The 15,023-nt window shown below is 41.8% G+C and overlaps 1 non-coding gene across 1 annotated transcript; it reads left to right on the top strand.

Annotated features, from left to right (window-relative positions):
- The first annotated feature begins 13,856 nt into the window (after nt 1-13,856).
- Nucleotides 13,857-13,936, top strand: TRNAL-UAG. Its single transcript has one exon. It is a non-coding gene; the product is annotated as a tRNA-Leu (tRNA).
- Nucleotides 13,937-15,023: the final 1,087 nt, after the last annotated feature.

The raw sequence follows: 15,023 nt of genomic DNA, 5'->3' as shown, positions 1-15,023 counted from the left end.
TAGGGGTGGCCAAACCTACGGATCGGATACGATCCGGTATTTCGGATCGGATATCCGCTTTTATTTTTTCAAAAATTGCGATCCGTATCCGATCCGGTATCCGACCACTATCCGATCCGAAAATACCGGATCGGATCGGCCAGCCGGATACCCGCTGATCCGATTTTTTTTTCATATTTTAATTTTTTTCATATGCTAGAAAATTGAAATTGTTCTATTAAGGATTTCAATTATGAATAATGACGATTTGAGAACATATCTAAAGGGAAATGGGAAGAAAAACAAATGAAAGAAACATATTTTTGTTTGGGTTTGTAAAGGAAAATGGGAGAAAACATAAGAAATAGGGAGATTTTGTATTTTTGTTTGGGTTTGTAAAGAAAAGAAAGAAAGAGATAGATTTTTGTTTAGTTTGTAATTGTTTAATAATATTTTTATTTGGGTTTGTAAAAAGAAACATGAAGGAAAATATAAGAAGAGAGAGATTTTTGATTGAGTTTGTATTTTTTTAATTATATTTTGGTTTGGGTTTGTTTATTTAATAAATTTTAAAAATGACCGGATCGGCTTCGGATATCCAAATTCGATCCATCGGATACGGATTTTTTCGGATCGGATCGACCGAATCAACGGATCGGATCTTTCGGATCGGATTTTTTGGCCACCCCTACTCTCTCCCCTCATTCACCGGTTGGTCCCCCCACCCATATGTCCCATTTCCTAAGGGAAATTTGATAATATGACCCTGAAAAGAAGGAAAATTTGATATTTAACCTCCATAATAACTTTTTTGTTTTTTAACCTTTTTTTAAAAAAAATTCCAATTTTACCCTTAATAACCTTTTTACTTTTTTTTTCTTTTTTTTTCTTCCTTTTCTTTTCTTTTCTTTTCTTCTTCCCCCGCTTTCCCTTTCCCCCGACCGTTACACTACCCTTCTTCTTCCCCCGCTTTCTCCCCATCCGGTTCCGTTTCTCCCCTGCCCAGCCCTAGACGCCAAGCTCCGCCAACCACCATCCCCGACGTTCTCCAAGAAGCCCAACACCCTTCCAGCCAGCCTCTTCGTCGATCGCCAAGCCGAACTTCCAGCCAGCATCTTCGATGATCGCCAAACCTCAGACGATTCTAGCCCGACGATCTAAGGTTAATTTAGGTTTATTGTTTAGGTAATCTATATGGATTGTAAGGAATGATGAAAATGATATAGGGTTTTAGTTTAGGTTTATTGTTTTAAATGATGAGATTGATATAGTTTGAAATGCTGAGAATGTTTGTGAATGGTTTGTGAATATTTGGTATATGTTTTGCTTATTATGAATGCTGAGAATGGTATATTTGCTTTGCAAGTGAACATTAAGGTTTTAGGGTTTTAGTTTAGGTTAAGGGCTTGGTCGTGTGGCGTGGGGGTTGGGCATGGGGCGTAGGGCTTGAACGTGGGGCGTGGGGGTTGGGCGTTGGGAGTGGGGGTTGGGCGTGGGACGTGGGGCTTGGGTGTGGGGCTTGAGCGTGGGGCGTGGGGGTTGGGCGTTGGGAGTGGGGGTTGGGCGTGGGGCGTGGGGGTTGGGCGTGGGGCGTGGGGCTTGGGCGTGGGGCTTGAGCGTGGGGCTTGGGCGTGGGGCGTGTGAGTGGTGCGTGGCTGCAATTATTAAAATGATTTTATTGTTTTTGATCAACCAAACATTGTGTATATGATTTTAATGACTGTTTTTGCAGATGGCACCAAAGGAAACCATTCTCAATGATTTTAATGGCAGTGTTTCATGGAAATCCACCGGTCCTAGCTTGGCAAAGATAAAGGAGAGGTTTACTCACCATGATCTTTTGGATAGGGCTTTGCAGACCCAATTCAAGTCTATATTCCAAGCCCCGACATTATTATTTTCAGGAACCATACTCCATCAGATGCTTATCAAAAAAAATCAGTTGAAATTCGAAGGAGATAAGGTTCTTGGTCAAAGGTAAGGAGGTCTGCTGGGGCATGAAGGATTATGCATTGGTGACAGGCCTCAACTTTGGTAGATTTCCTTTGGTGGAGGAGGTTGAAGAATGTCCACCCCTTGTCCTCAAATATTTTAAGGGTAAAAAGGATGTTAGACTGAAAGAGCTTGAAGACATTTTCGTTGGATGCTCTGATAAGGAGGATTCATGGAAGATGGGGCTCATATTTCTCATCTACTAGTATCTGTTCGCATCTGATAACAGGAGGAAGATAAGTTTGAGAATCTTTCACATGGTGGAAGACATGGAGATGTTCCTCCAATTTCCATGGGGAAAGGTGTCCTTCAGAGTTACCCTGCATGGTATTGACAAAGATATCAAATACCTCTGTGGGTTATATCTCTCGAAGAAGAAAAGCTGGAACAAGAAAGGCATATGTGATGTCGCTTATACTTTACATGGGTTCGCACTAGCATTCCAAGTGTGGACCTATGAGCTTATCGATACATTCGTCCCCAATTTTGCTGAAAAGACACTGGAAGATGATCTTACAAGCCCAAGGATAGTGCTCTATAAATCTTTTAGGAGTTATACCGGACCTGAGGTATCCACAGCCATCCAGGAGTGCATTGTTCGAAGAAAAATTCATGAGTCTGCGGAGGAGAAGCGGATGTACTCTAGGGACGACTTTGAAGATAAGACAGACAACATTTATGATGAATTCTTTGGATGTGATACGAGGAAGAGAAAGATTGAAGTTTTTGAAGAAGAAGAAAAACATGAAAGGACTCCCAAACCGCCGAACAAGAAGAGTAGACGTATTAGTCCCAATGTCCCTGAAGTTAGTGATGAAACTAGCCAAGAAAGCTCCTCTCATTCAATCCCTTCTGCGACGACTCATATTCCAACTGAAGACAAATCTACATCTTGTGCACCAAATCGAGTGTCTCAAGACTTAACTGCCAAACTTGATGTGCTGACAAATGTTGTGAATGAGATTAAAAAGGATGTGAATGAGATTAAAAGTGAAATCAAGCTCATGAAGGAGAATCAACAACTTATAATCACATTATTGGGGCAAAGAAATGAACAAAAGAATAGTGGAGGAGAAGAAAAAGAATAGGCAGGTACTGCTGCAATTGATACTGAGAAGAGGACGACAAAGAGGAAGAATAATGATCTTGCATTTGTTGAGAATAAGACGAAGAGGAAGAATGATGATGTTGATAATGAGAATAGGACGAAAAGGAAGAATGATGAGTTGATGAACTCTAAGAGGAAGAATGACGAGAAGATGAAGAAGAATGAGAGGAAGGAGAGGAAGGAGGGTGATGATGAGATTACAAGAAAGATGAATGAAAGGCGAGAGAGGCTGGCAATTTTGTCCAAGCAGAGGATTGCTGATGAGTTGGCCAAGAAGATGAATGCTGATAAGTTGGCCAAGAAGAGGAAGGCTGAGAAGAGGAATTCGAAAAAGGTACACACCCACACGCCTAAGTCTCACGCCCCACGCCCAAACCCCACGCCCCACGCCCAACCTCCACGCCCCACGCCAAAAGGCCCGCGCCCCACGCTCACGCCCACTCCCCACGCCCAAAGGCCCACGCCACACGCCTAAAGGCCCACGCCCCACGCCCAAGGCCCACGCCCACTCCCCATTCCCCACGTCCCACGCCCACTCGCCATTCCCCACGTCCCACGCCCAACCCCCACGCCCAATGACCCACGCCCCACGCCCAAGGCCCACGCCCAAAGGCCCACGCCCCACGCCCAAGGCCCACTCTCCACGCCCAACCCCCTTGAATTCCTGAACATGATGACCACTTATTGCCTTTGGGCACCTGCACATCAGATCTGTTACAACAGAAAAAAAGGCACCTGCACATATATAAAAAATGCACCTGCACATATACCACCTGGACAAAACTACCACATACATATATATATAAAACATCATGTGGAATAGTCACTGATTCAGTTGATGCAAAAACATACAATTTAAAAAAAAGATACAATTTAACCAAAAGAAATATTGTCTAGAGAATGTGGCAAAGATGAAGATTGTGAAGGTTGGGACAACTGTGACAGTTGTGAAGGTTGTGACACTTGTTGTCTTGAAGTAGATGGTGCAGGCATCACTGCTTTTCATGTTGCCCTGTTATGGACTCGACCGCCACATGAGTTGCACCGTCTCTATTCCTTACGAGGCTCAACTTGTGATGGCCTACGCTTTGTTGTTGGTCTACCCTTCTTAACCTTGATGGGGGGGTTTTAGACAAACTCGTTCATTGATATTTTCTGGAATATTCCAAGAACCTTCATCGCAAACTGGATAACATGTATCTACATATTCCATGCACCACGCTTCAGTTGTGAAAAACCTGAAAAAAAAATAATATTTAAGTTATATAAATTCAATCTTAGAATTAAACAATGCAATAATTCTCTAACCTTAAGCAGTACTCATATGGAATAGTTTTCCGAGAACAGGCAGCAGCAAGGGCATGTTTACAAGAAAGACCAGATAGATCAAATACCATACAAGTACAAGTTCGAGTTTGGAGATCAACTTGAAAATCATGTTAACCGTCATTCACATGAAACTCGAATCTGTTAAGCGGATTAACGTTGTAGAATCTGGCCTTCTCGGCTTGTTCACGTAAGAACTTTTCATAATATTGAGATAAATGTTCTGTGTGGTTAAAAGCTTTTTCTCTTCTATCATTAAACCATTCTTGTAGTGTGATTCGTAAATACTTAGCCAATGTTGATATGGGATATTTCCTAGCATTTCTGCACTGACTATTAAAGCTCTCAGCGTAATTGCTTGTCATTTGATTGTATCGAAAACCAGTAAAAAATGCACGACTCCATCTCTCCACTCATATCTCTTCCAGATAGGCAGCAATACGAGGGTCCTTGGTCTTGATCTTGTCAAAATGTTGATGAAACTTTGGCACTGTATATGCGCGTGAAGCCATATCAAACTCATCATGGCAGTTATCGGTTTTGAATTTGGCCATAATATTCATTTTGATGTGGTATGTGCATGTCGCGTGATGTGCTTCTGGAAAAACAGCGGACAAAGCATTGGCAATACTTGGGTGTCTATCAGATACGAAGACGAGATCCGTGACTAATCCAATTGCCACTCTTAATTGTTGCATAAAATATGTCCAAGAGTATTATTCTCCGAATCAACGACGCCAAAAGCAACGGGAAATAGTTGTTCATTCGCATCCAATGCAATCGCAATCAATAATTGACCTCAAATCTTGTGTTTAAGAAAACTGGCATCGACGCACAATACTGGACGACAATACCTGAAACCTCTGATTGAGCAGCCTAGGGACATGAACATATATCTAAAATGGCCATGCTCATCCGTCTGAATGTCAGTTATGGTACCTATGTTATTCTTCACCAACATGAACAGGTATGATGGCAATTTTCCATATGATTCCTCCACTGTTCCTCGCACTGCCATTAAGGCTTGTTCCCTATACCTCCAAGCCTTATTATATTTCAGGTTAAACCCATAATTTGTCTGCATGTCTTCCATTATTTTATTGGGCGTGGGCCTTGGGCGTGGGGAGTGGGCCATTGGGCGTGGGGGTTGGGCGTGGGGCGTGGGGCGTGGGGCGTGGGCGTGGGGGTTAGACGTGGGGCGTGGGGGTTGGAGATTGGGCGTGGGGCGTGGGGGTTGAGCGTGGGGGTTGGGCGTGGTGTGTGGGCCTTTGGGCGTTGGGCTTTACATATTATTACTTGAATTAATTTAAGGTTTTGTTATACATATCATTACTGGAAAATCTTAATCATTTGAATCTAACAAAGACAACAATAATTAACTAATTTTAGAATGAAATTTGAAGCAAAACAAATTAACTATTTATATTGAATTTAGATCAAGGGTCTACAATTTGATGGAATAATCTTACTGCCCATTTGTTTCTCCAAAAATTCATATTTTTAGTGACCACATTTGATATATCCAATGAGGCAATAAGGTATTCCAAATGCATAATAGTAAAAACCCCACAGTCCCCACTTTTGGTTGTCTTTAGGACTATTGGGTGTGGTATTATGGAATATGGCATCGCATCCAATTTGATCTGTGGAAATCTTTGTTTATCGCCCGTGGTGAACCCCTGTTCAAGCAAGTATGGCACCATTACACACATTGGTTTCAAGAAGTCGTCATATTCATCCTTTCGGAACATATTCTGTTTGCAGTCATATACATATATGCACCAATCTTGTAGATTAATCTTGCACAGGACCCAGTGCTTCTGCTTTAGGTTCAAGGGTACATATATCATATCAACAATATTCCAAGGATTACTTCCTTCACCAAATACGTATTCCATGAGATCATCGAATTCGTAGCCTGCAGGATTTGGGGTAAACATATCATAGCGATTATTCATCTTCTTAGAGAATTTGGAGTCAGCAATTGAGAAATTTCTTGGATATGTCTTAGGGAACTCCGCAACCCTTCGTTTCAGTAGATGACAGATTTCATCTATCTCCTACGAAAAAAATTATTGATTAAGCAAAATTATTAGGCGTAGAACGTGGGCGTGGAGGTTGAGCGTTGGGAGTGGGGGTTGAGCGTGGGGCGTGGGGGTTGGGCATGGGGGTTGAGTGTGGGGAGTGGGGTCTGGGTGTGGGGGTTGAGCGTGGGGCGTGGGGCTTGGGCGTGGGGAGTGGGCGTGGGTCTTGAGTGTGGGGCGTGGGTAATGGGCGTGGGGCGTGGGGGTTGGGCGTGGGGCGTGGGGGTTGGGCGTGGGGCGTGGGGAGTGGGCGTGGGGGTTGGGCGTGGGGCTTACAAAAATAAAGAACAAAAATACTTACCGTATTGTGTAACCATTGTTGAGGCTTGAGCAATCTGTTGAAAAAAGAACGATCTGCAGAGCAAACCGTCAACTCCTTGAAATCCTTTGTGTTAGGATCGGGGACGCCCTTGTAGGACCGGGGTGTTTCCGGTTTCAGTAAGGGTGGCCTCTTACACAACACACAACACTTTGGTGATAGTCCGGTTAGAGACTATAACCGTTCTCAGCACTTCGCAAACTGTCACAGACTCTTGAACCGGGTTCAAGGGCGGAAATGTCTATTTCAGTCTATAGCAACGTATGCGACTTAGATGATGTTTAGAAGGAGTCGGTTTTAGATGGAGTGTATGGACCGGTTTTTGGTTTAAAGAGTAAGATTGTTTTGGTTTGTGGTTAGATTAAGTGAATAAGCGGGAAATAAAGGAAATGACACGATATAAGATTTTTTATGGATGTTCGGAGCAAACCCTCCTACGTCACCCCTTCTTCTCAAGTTATGAGAAGAATCTCCACTAACTTTCAACGTTACAACAATAACACTGTCGGTCGAACCCAACTCGCTACTCGCCGGTTACACCAACTCACTCTTGATGTAATACACAATATAAACACAAATACACACAGACAAAGCTTCCGGTTTATGACACACCGGTTTTGGATCGTTCGTAGGACTTTATCTCTCTAATATTTTGTAACTTATCGCTATTGTTCACTTGTATTGAATTCGCTTTGTTTCTTGATGCATTTAATGAGGTCGTTTCATCTTCCTTTTATAGTAGATGAGATTCCAACGGTCACATTCTTCTCTCACCGTGGGATTGGTTGATCCATCGTCACGCTGGTGTAGGAAGGTTACTTGCACGTTTCACCTTCCTCAAAACTTGGCAAGCATGCAGACACCTTTGAGTGTAGGATGACGTAACCGGTTTTCAGATTCGAACACGTGTCAGGCATGCACCTCCGGTTGTCAACATCGGATCAGTAAATCATCATTGATTTCCTCGCATGCTTCCGATCGGATCTTATCTTCTTTTATCTCTTCGAGACACGTCTATTTCGTCATGTTACGTCACTCTTGTAGATTGTAGTTTCCGGTTTGTCTTTTACATAATATGATCCGGCTGGAATGTGAACTTTGTCTTTGCTAGTCGGTCTCTTGAGAGAATTAAAACTGGTTCCTCTGATCTTGACTTGATCACTTGGAACTGATTTTCTTTGAAGTATTTCAACAGCCGGTTGATGAGGCTCTAGCCGGTTCATACGGTTTGATCTGCTCATGCACATAGAAGTTAACAATTGTTTAGTTTTACTAGCCGATTCCAAAAATTAACTTTACTTAATTTTTCTTATCAATTTCTCCCTTTTTGATTATTTAGAATAAATATTCAAAACTTGTATGGCCGGTTCAAAAATTAACTTTACTTAATTTTTCTTATCAATTTCTCCCTTTTTGATTATTTAGAATAAATATTCAAAACTTGTAATGTATGGCCGGTTCAAAAATTAACTTTACTTAATTTTTCTTATCACTTTGCATCACTCTTTAACCATTTCTTCAACTCCTACATCTTTTTCTCGTCAATTCATAACAAAGGATTAACCTTAACTAGATCATTTAGTTTAAACCCTTTCCCACCAGGGTCGGTGTATTCCCCCAATTTTTTCGACTTCTTCTTTCTCCGAAAACTTTTACCAACAAATTGTGATGGAGTCAATTGTTTCACCTCCTTCTCTTTCTCCTTCTGCTTATTCTTCTCCTTCTTCTTCTTCTCCTCCTCCTTAATCTCCACAATCACCTCCTTCACAATATCTTTTTCCACCTCCTCTTTCTTCACATGGGGCAAATCTTCTTCCTGCACAATCAAAAAATTAGATTAATATACATTGTGGAATGTAGGGCGTGAGACTTGGTGCAATACTTTGTCATTCTTCTCAGCTTCCACCTCCACCTCTTTGTTCTCCTCCTCCAGCACCTCCTTCTCCTTATTCTTATCCTCATCCACATCCTCCACCTCCTTCTCCTTCTCCTTCTCCTTCTCCTTCTCCTTCTCCTTCTCCTTCTCCTTCTTCTTCTCCTTCTCCTTCTCCAACTCCAACTCCAACTCCACCTCCACCTCCACCTCCACCTCCTTCTCCTTCTCCACCTACACCTCCACCTCCTTCTTCTTCTCCACCTACACCTCCACCTCCTTATTCTCCTCTACCTCCACCTCCTTCTCCTTCTCCTTCTCCTTCTCCTTCTCCTTCTCCTTCTCCTTCTCCTTCTCCTTCTCCTTCTCCTTCTTCTTCTCCACCTCCACCTCCACCTCCTTCTCCTTCTCCTTCTCCTTCTCCTTCTCCTTCTCCTTCTCCTTCTCCTTCTCCTTCTCCTTCTCCTTCTCCTTCTCCTTCTCCTTCTCCTTCTCCTTCTCCACTTCCACCTCCTTCTCCTTCTCCACTTCCACCTCCTTCTCCTTGTTCTCCTCCACCTCCTTATTCTCCTCTACCTCCATCTCCTTCTCCTTGTTCTCCTCCACCTCCTTATTCTCCTCCTTCTCCTTGTTCTCCACCACCTCCTTGTTCTCATGCACATCATCATTCTTCTCCTCTGGGCCATCAAAACTCAATTTGCGAGAGGTTTTTGGCGTGGGGCGCGAATCATCATTCTGCACAATGAAAAAATCAGATTAATATATATACATTGTGGAACGTGGGGATTCGCACGTTCTATACCATACATTGTCATCCTCCTCAATCTCCTCTTCATTCTCCTCAGTCTCCTCGTCCTCCTCCCCAATCTCCTCTTCCTCCTCGTCCTTCTCCAAAGTCTCCTCCTCCTTAGTCTCCTCGTCCTCGTACTCGTCCTCATCCTCCTCATCGTTCTGCAAAATCAAAAATGAAATGAGATTAATATACATTTTGAGGTCTTGGGCGTGGGGGTTGGGCGTGGGGTGTGGGGGTTGGGCGTTGGGAGTGGGGGTTAGGCGTGGGGCGTGGGGGTTGAGCGTCGGCGTGATGGTTGGGCGTGGGGCGTGGGGGGTGGGCGTGGTGGTTGGGCGTGGGGCGTGGGCCTTGGGCGTGGGGCGTGGGGCGTGGGCGTGGGGCTTGGGCGTGGGGCTTGGGCGTTAGGATTGGGGCTTGGGCATGGGGCGTGGGGGTTGGGCGTGGGGCTTGGGTGTGGGGCGTGAGACTTAGGCGTGTGGGTGTGTACCTTTTTCGAATTCCTCTTCTCAGCCTTCCTCTTCTTGGCCAACTTATCAGCATTCATCTTCTTGGCCAACTCATCAGCAATCCTCTGCTTGGACAAAATCGCCAGCCTCTCTCGCCTCTCCTTCCTCTCATTCATCTTTCTTGTAATCTCATCATCACCCTCCTTCCTCTCCTTCCTCTCATTCTTCTTCATCTTCTCGTCATTCTTCCTCTTAGAGTTCATCAACTCATCATTCTTCCTCTTCGTCCTATTCTCATTATCAACATCATCATTCTTCCTCTTCGTCCTATTCTCAACAAGTGCAAAATCATTATTCTTCCTCTTTGTCGTCCTCTTCTCAGTATCAATTACAGCAGTACCTGCCTCTTCTTTTCTTCTCCTCCACCATTCTTTTGTTCATTTCCTTACCCCAATAATGTGATTATAAGTTGTTGATTCTCCTTCATGAGCTTGATTTCACTTTTAATCTCATTCACATCCTTTTTAATCTCATTCATAACATTTATCAGCACATCAAGTTTGGCAGTTAAGTCTTGAGACACTCGATTTGGTGCACAAGATGTAGATTTGTCTTCAGTTGGAATAGGAGTCGTCACAGAAGGGATTGAATGAGAGGAGCTTTCTTGGTTAGTTTCATCACTAACTTCAGGGACCTTGGGACTAATATGTCTACTCTTCTTGGTCGGCGGTTTGGGAGTCCTTTCATGTTTTTCTTCTTCTTCAAAAACTTCAATCTTTCTCTTCCTCGTATCACATCCAAAGAATTCATCATAAATGTTGTCTGTCATATCTTCAAAGTCGTCCCCAGAGTACATCCGCTTCTCCTCCGCAGACTCATGAATTTTTCTTCGAACAGTGCACTCTTGGATGGCTGTGGATACCTCAGGTCCGGTATAACTCCTAAAAGATTTATAGAGAACTATCCTTGGGCTTGTAAGATCATCTTCCGGTGTCTTTCAGCAAAATTGGGGACGAATGTATCGATAAGCTCATAGGTCCACACTTGGAATGCTAGTGCGAACCCATGTAAAGTATAAGCGACATCACATATGCCTTTTTTGTTCCAGTTTTTCTTCTTCGAGAGATATAACCCACAGAGGTATTTGATATCTTTGTCAATACCCTGTAGGGTAGCTCTGAAGGATACCTTTCCCCATGGAAATTGGAGGAACATTTCCATGTCTTCCACCATGTGAAAGATTCTCAAACTTATCTTCCTCCTGTTATCAGATGCGAACAGATACTAGTAAATGAGAAATATGAGCCCCATCTTCCATGAATCCTCCTTATCAGAGCATCCGACGAAAATGTCTTCAAGCTCTTTTAGTCTAACATCCTTTTTACCCTTAAAATATTTGAGGACAAGGGGTGGACATTCTTCAACGTCCTCCACCAAAGGAAATCTGCCAAAGTTGAGGCCTGTCACCAATGCATAATCCTTCATGCCCCAGCAGACCTCCTTACCTTTGACCAAGAACCTTATCTCCTTCGAATTTGAACTGACTTTTCTGATAAGCATCTGATGGAGTATGGTTTCTGAAAATAATAATGTCGGGGCTTGGAATATAGACTTGAATTGGGTCTGCAAAGCCATATTCAAAAGATCATGGTGAGTAAACCTCTCCTTTATCTTTGCCAAGCTGGGACCGGTGGATTTCCATGAAATACGGCCATTAAAATCATTGAGAATGATTTCCTTTGGTGCCATCTGCAAAAACAGTCATTAAAATCATATACACAATGCTTGGTAGATCAAAAACAATAAAATCATATTAATAATTGCAGCCACGCACCACTCACACGCCCCACGCCCAAGACCCACGCCCCACGCTCAAGCCCCACGCCCCACGCCCAAGCCCCACGCCCAACCCCCACTCCCAACGCCCAACCCCCACGCTCAAGCCCCACGCCCAAGCCCCACGTCCCACGCCCAACCCCCACTCCCAACGCCCAACCCCCACGCCCAGACCCCACGCTACACGCCCAACCCCCACGCCCCACGCCCAAGCCCTACGCCCCACGCCCAACCCCCACGCCCAACCCCCACGCCCCACGCCCAAGCCCAACCCCCATGCCCCACGCCCAACCCCCACGCCCCACGCCATCCCCCACGCCCAACCCCCACGCCCCACGCCGAACCCCCACGCCTCACGCCCACCTTCCACGCCTAACGCCCAACCCCCACGCTCAATCCCTACGCCCCACGCCCAACCCCCACGCCCCACGCCCAATCCCCACGCCACACGACCAAGCCCTAAACCTAAACTAAAACCCTAAAACCTTAATGTTCACCTGCAAAGCAAATATACCATTCTCAGCATTCATAATAAACAAAACATATACCAAATATTCACAAACCATTCACAAACATTCTCAGCATTTCAAACTATATCAATATCATCATTTAAAACAATAAACCTAAACTAAAACCCTATATCATTCTCATCATTCCTTACAATCCATATAGATTACCTAAACAATAAACCTAAACTAACCTTAGATCGTCGGGCTAGAATCGTCCGAGGTTTGGCGATCGTCGAAGATACTGGCTGGAAGTTCGGCTTGGCGATCGACGTAGAGGCTGGTTGGAAGGGTTGGGCTTCTTGGCGAACGTCGGGGATGGTGGTTGGCGGAGCTTGGCGTCTAGGGCTGGGCAGGGGAGAAACGGAACCGGATGGGGAGAAAGCGGGGAAGAAGAAGGGGAGTGTAACGGTCGGGGGAAAGGGAAAGCGGGGGAAGAAGAAAAGAAAAGAAAAGAAAAGGAAGAAAAAGAAAAGAAAAAAGAAAAAAAAAAGTAAAAAGGTTATTAAGGGTAAAATTGGAAAAAAAAATTAAAAAAGGTTAAAAAACAAAAAAGTTATTATGGAGGTTAAATATCAAATTTCTCTCTTTTTAAGGTCATATTATCAAATTTCCCTTGGGAAATGGGACATGTGGGTGGGGGGACCAACCGGTGAATGAGGGGAGAGAGGGAAAGGAAGGAAAGGAAAAGAAAAGAAAAAAAGAAAAGAAAAAAGAAAAATAAAGTGTAAAAAGTAAAAAAGTTATTAAGGGTAAAATTAGAAAAAAAATTAAAAAAAGGTTAAGAAACAAAAAATTTATTATGGAGGTTAAATATCAAATTTCCCTTCTTTTTAGGGTTATATTATCAAATTTTTCATTGAAATATTGACAATGAAGGTTAGTTATTATTTATAATACTTTTTTTTGGTATGTTTTTTTATTTAATTATATATATTATTTAATTTAATATAACATGTTTTTAAAATAATATGTAGTTGGAATTTTTTTTAATAAAATAGTCCACAACTTTATTAAATATTAATTAATAATGTCCTCTGCTCATTTGACTTGCCTCCTAGATTCTCTCTCACATGGGAGGGAGACAATATGGTAATAAAATAAAAGACTTTTTTCTCTTTTATTTTATTAAGATGTTGTTCATCCCATGTGTGAGAGGGAACAGGAGAACACAGTCAAATAAGGATCCTATGAGAAAATCAAGAATGTTCGTGTTTTAGTGCTTGTTTGATATTTGGTTATTGAGATAAAACTTATTTTTTATCTTAAAATTTAAATATCTTGTTAACAATTTAATTATCAATTTTATCCATTTAAATATCAAAATTACCCTTCTCTCTAAGTCACCTTATTCTTTTTCTCTCTAATCCACAATTCTCTCACATTCACCATATTTTCTCACTCAAGAGTAAATTAGTCTTAAAAATTTAAAAACCATTTTTTTTAGTTTTTATCAAACAAAAATTTTTAGGAGAAAATTCAGGTAAAACCCAAAAACCCACCTTATCAAGCCCTTAGTTAACAATCGATTGGAATCAATTATTTTTTAATATATTATATTACTTAATTAAAACAATATCAATTTAAAATATATGACAGTTTGGCCGAGCGGTCTAAGGCGCCAGATTTAGGCTCTGGTCCGAAAGGGCGTGGGTTCAAATCCCACAGCTGTCAATATTTTTTCGGTCCTTAATATTTATTATATTTTCCCATTTCTTTCTTCCGCTCTTCTCCCCCTTCTCTCTAAACAACGACACACAACAGCGAAGACAACCATGAGCGATGGAGTCTTTGGTGCTCATTTCGTAATGCAGGAAAGGAAGTCATATGTATGTTTTGTTTGCTTTGTTGAGCTTCAACATGATGTCATATGTATGTTTTGTTTGCTTTGTTGAGCTTCAACATGATATCGATCGCGTTGAAAGCAAAGAGGCGGCAATAATATCTAGAAATTAACTGAGATTATTTTGTAAGCAACATTTAAGTTTCTTCATTATTTTGTACTTTTTTGTTTTGTTAAATCTTAAATTTTCAACTCTTTATTGCTGAATCATCTATTATTAAGTTCATCTCGTCAAATTTTCAGGTAAATGAGGACATACTCCTACAAACTATGATATTTAAAAAAAATTATTATTCTTAATATATATAGAGTTTGAAAAAGCCTATTCTTATTTTTTTCATAGAAAAAATCTTTCACGAGATCCCCTCTCTTTCGCGTCACGAGATCCCCTCTTTCGCGTCACATGCAAAGAGATTCATCATGGAGAGTCGTTGTGTTCGTTTAGGGTTTAGGAGGAAGAAAGACGAACAAAAATTTAATAAACTAAACATAAATTCAATATCATATCAAAATATAATATGTATATGTTTCGCATGACACAAAAAGGTAAAGACTCAAAATATCATTTTTACAAACTTTATCAGATTTGAATCATTTCTTAAAAGCGATCATTATTAAGGTCATTTTATTAAATTTCCCGTGAGAGTTGTGTTATAATCTTGAATATTTGAGATTGAACATAAATATGATTTAATTAGTATGTTACAAATCAAATTGGTTACAAAATTAACTATATATATATATATAATACAATCAACTAAAACATGATAAATCATAAATTGACAATTTGATTTGAGTGAGCGATGTAAGACATCCTATCAAATTTAGATAGGAATTAACAAATCGCAATAAGGAATAATGTCTAAGAGATTGTGTCGCTTTCCCAAAACTTTTACAGTTTTGTGTGCTTGCGAGTGA

Source organism: Impatiens glandulifera, chromosome 4, assembly GCF_907164915.1.
Source record: "Impatiens glandulifera chromosome 4, dImpGla2.1, whole genome shotgun sequence".
Classification (NCBI taxonomy): Eukaryota; Viridiplantae; Streptophyta; class Magnoliopsida; order Ericales; family Balsaminaceae; genus Impatiens; species Impatiens glandulifera.
Note: the sequence above shows the minus strand (reverse complement) of the source record. Positions and strands in the feature narration are given on the sequence as shown.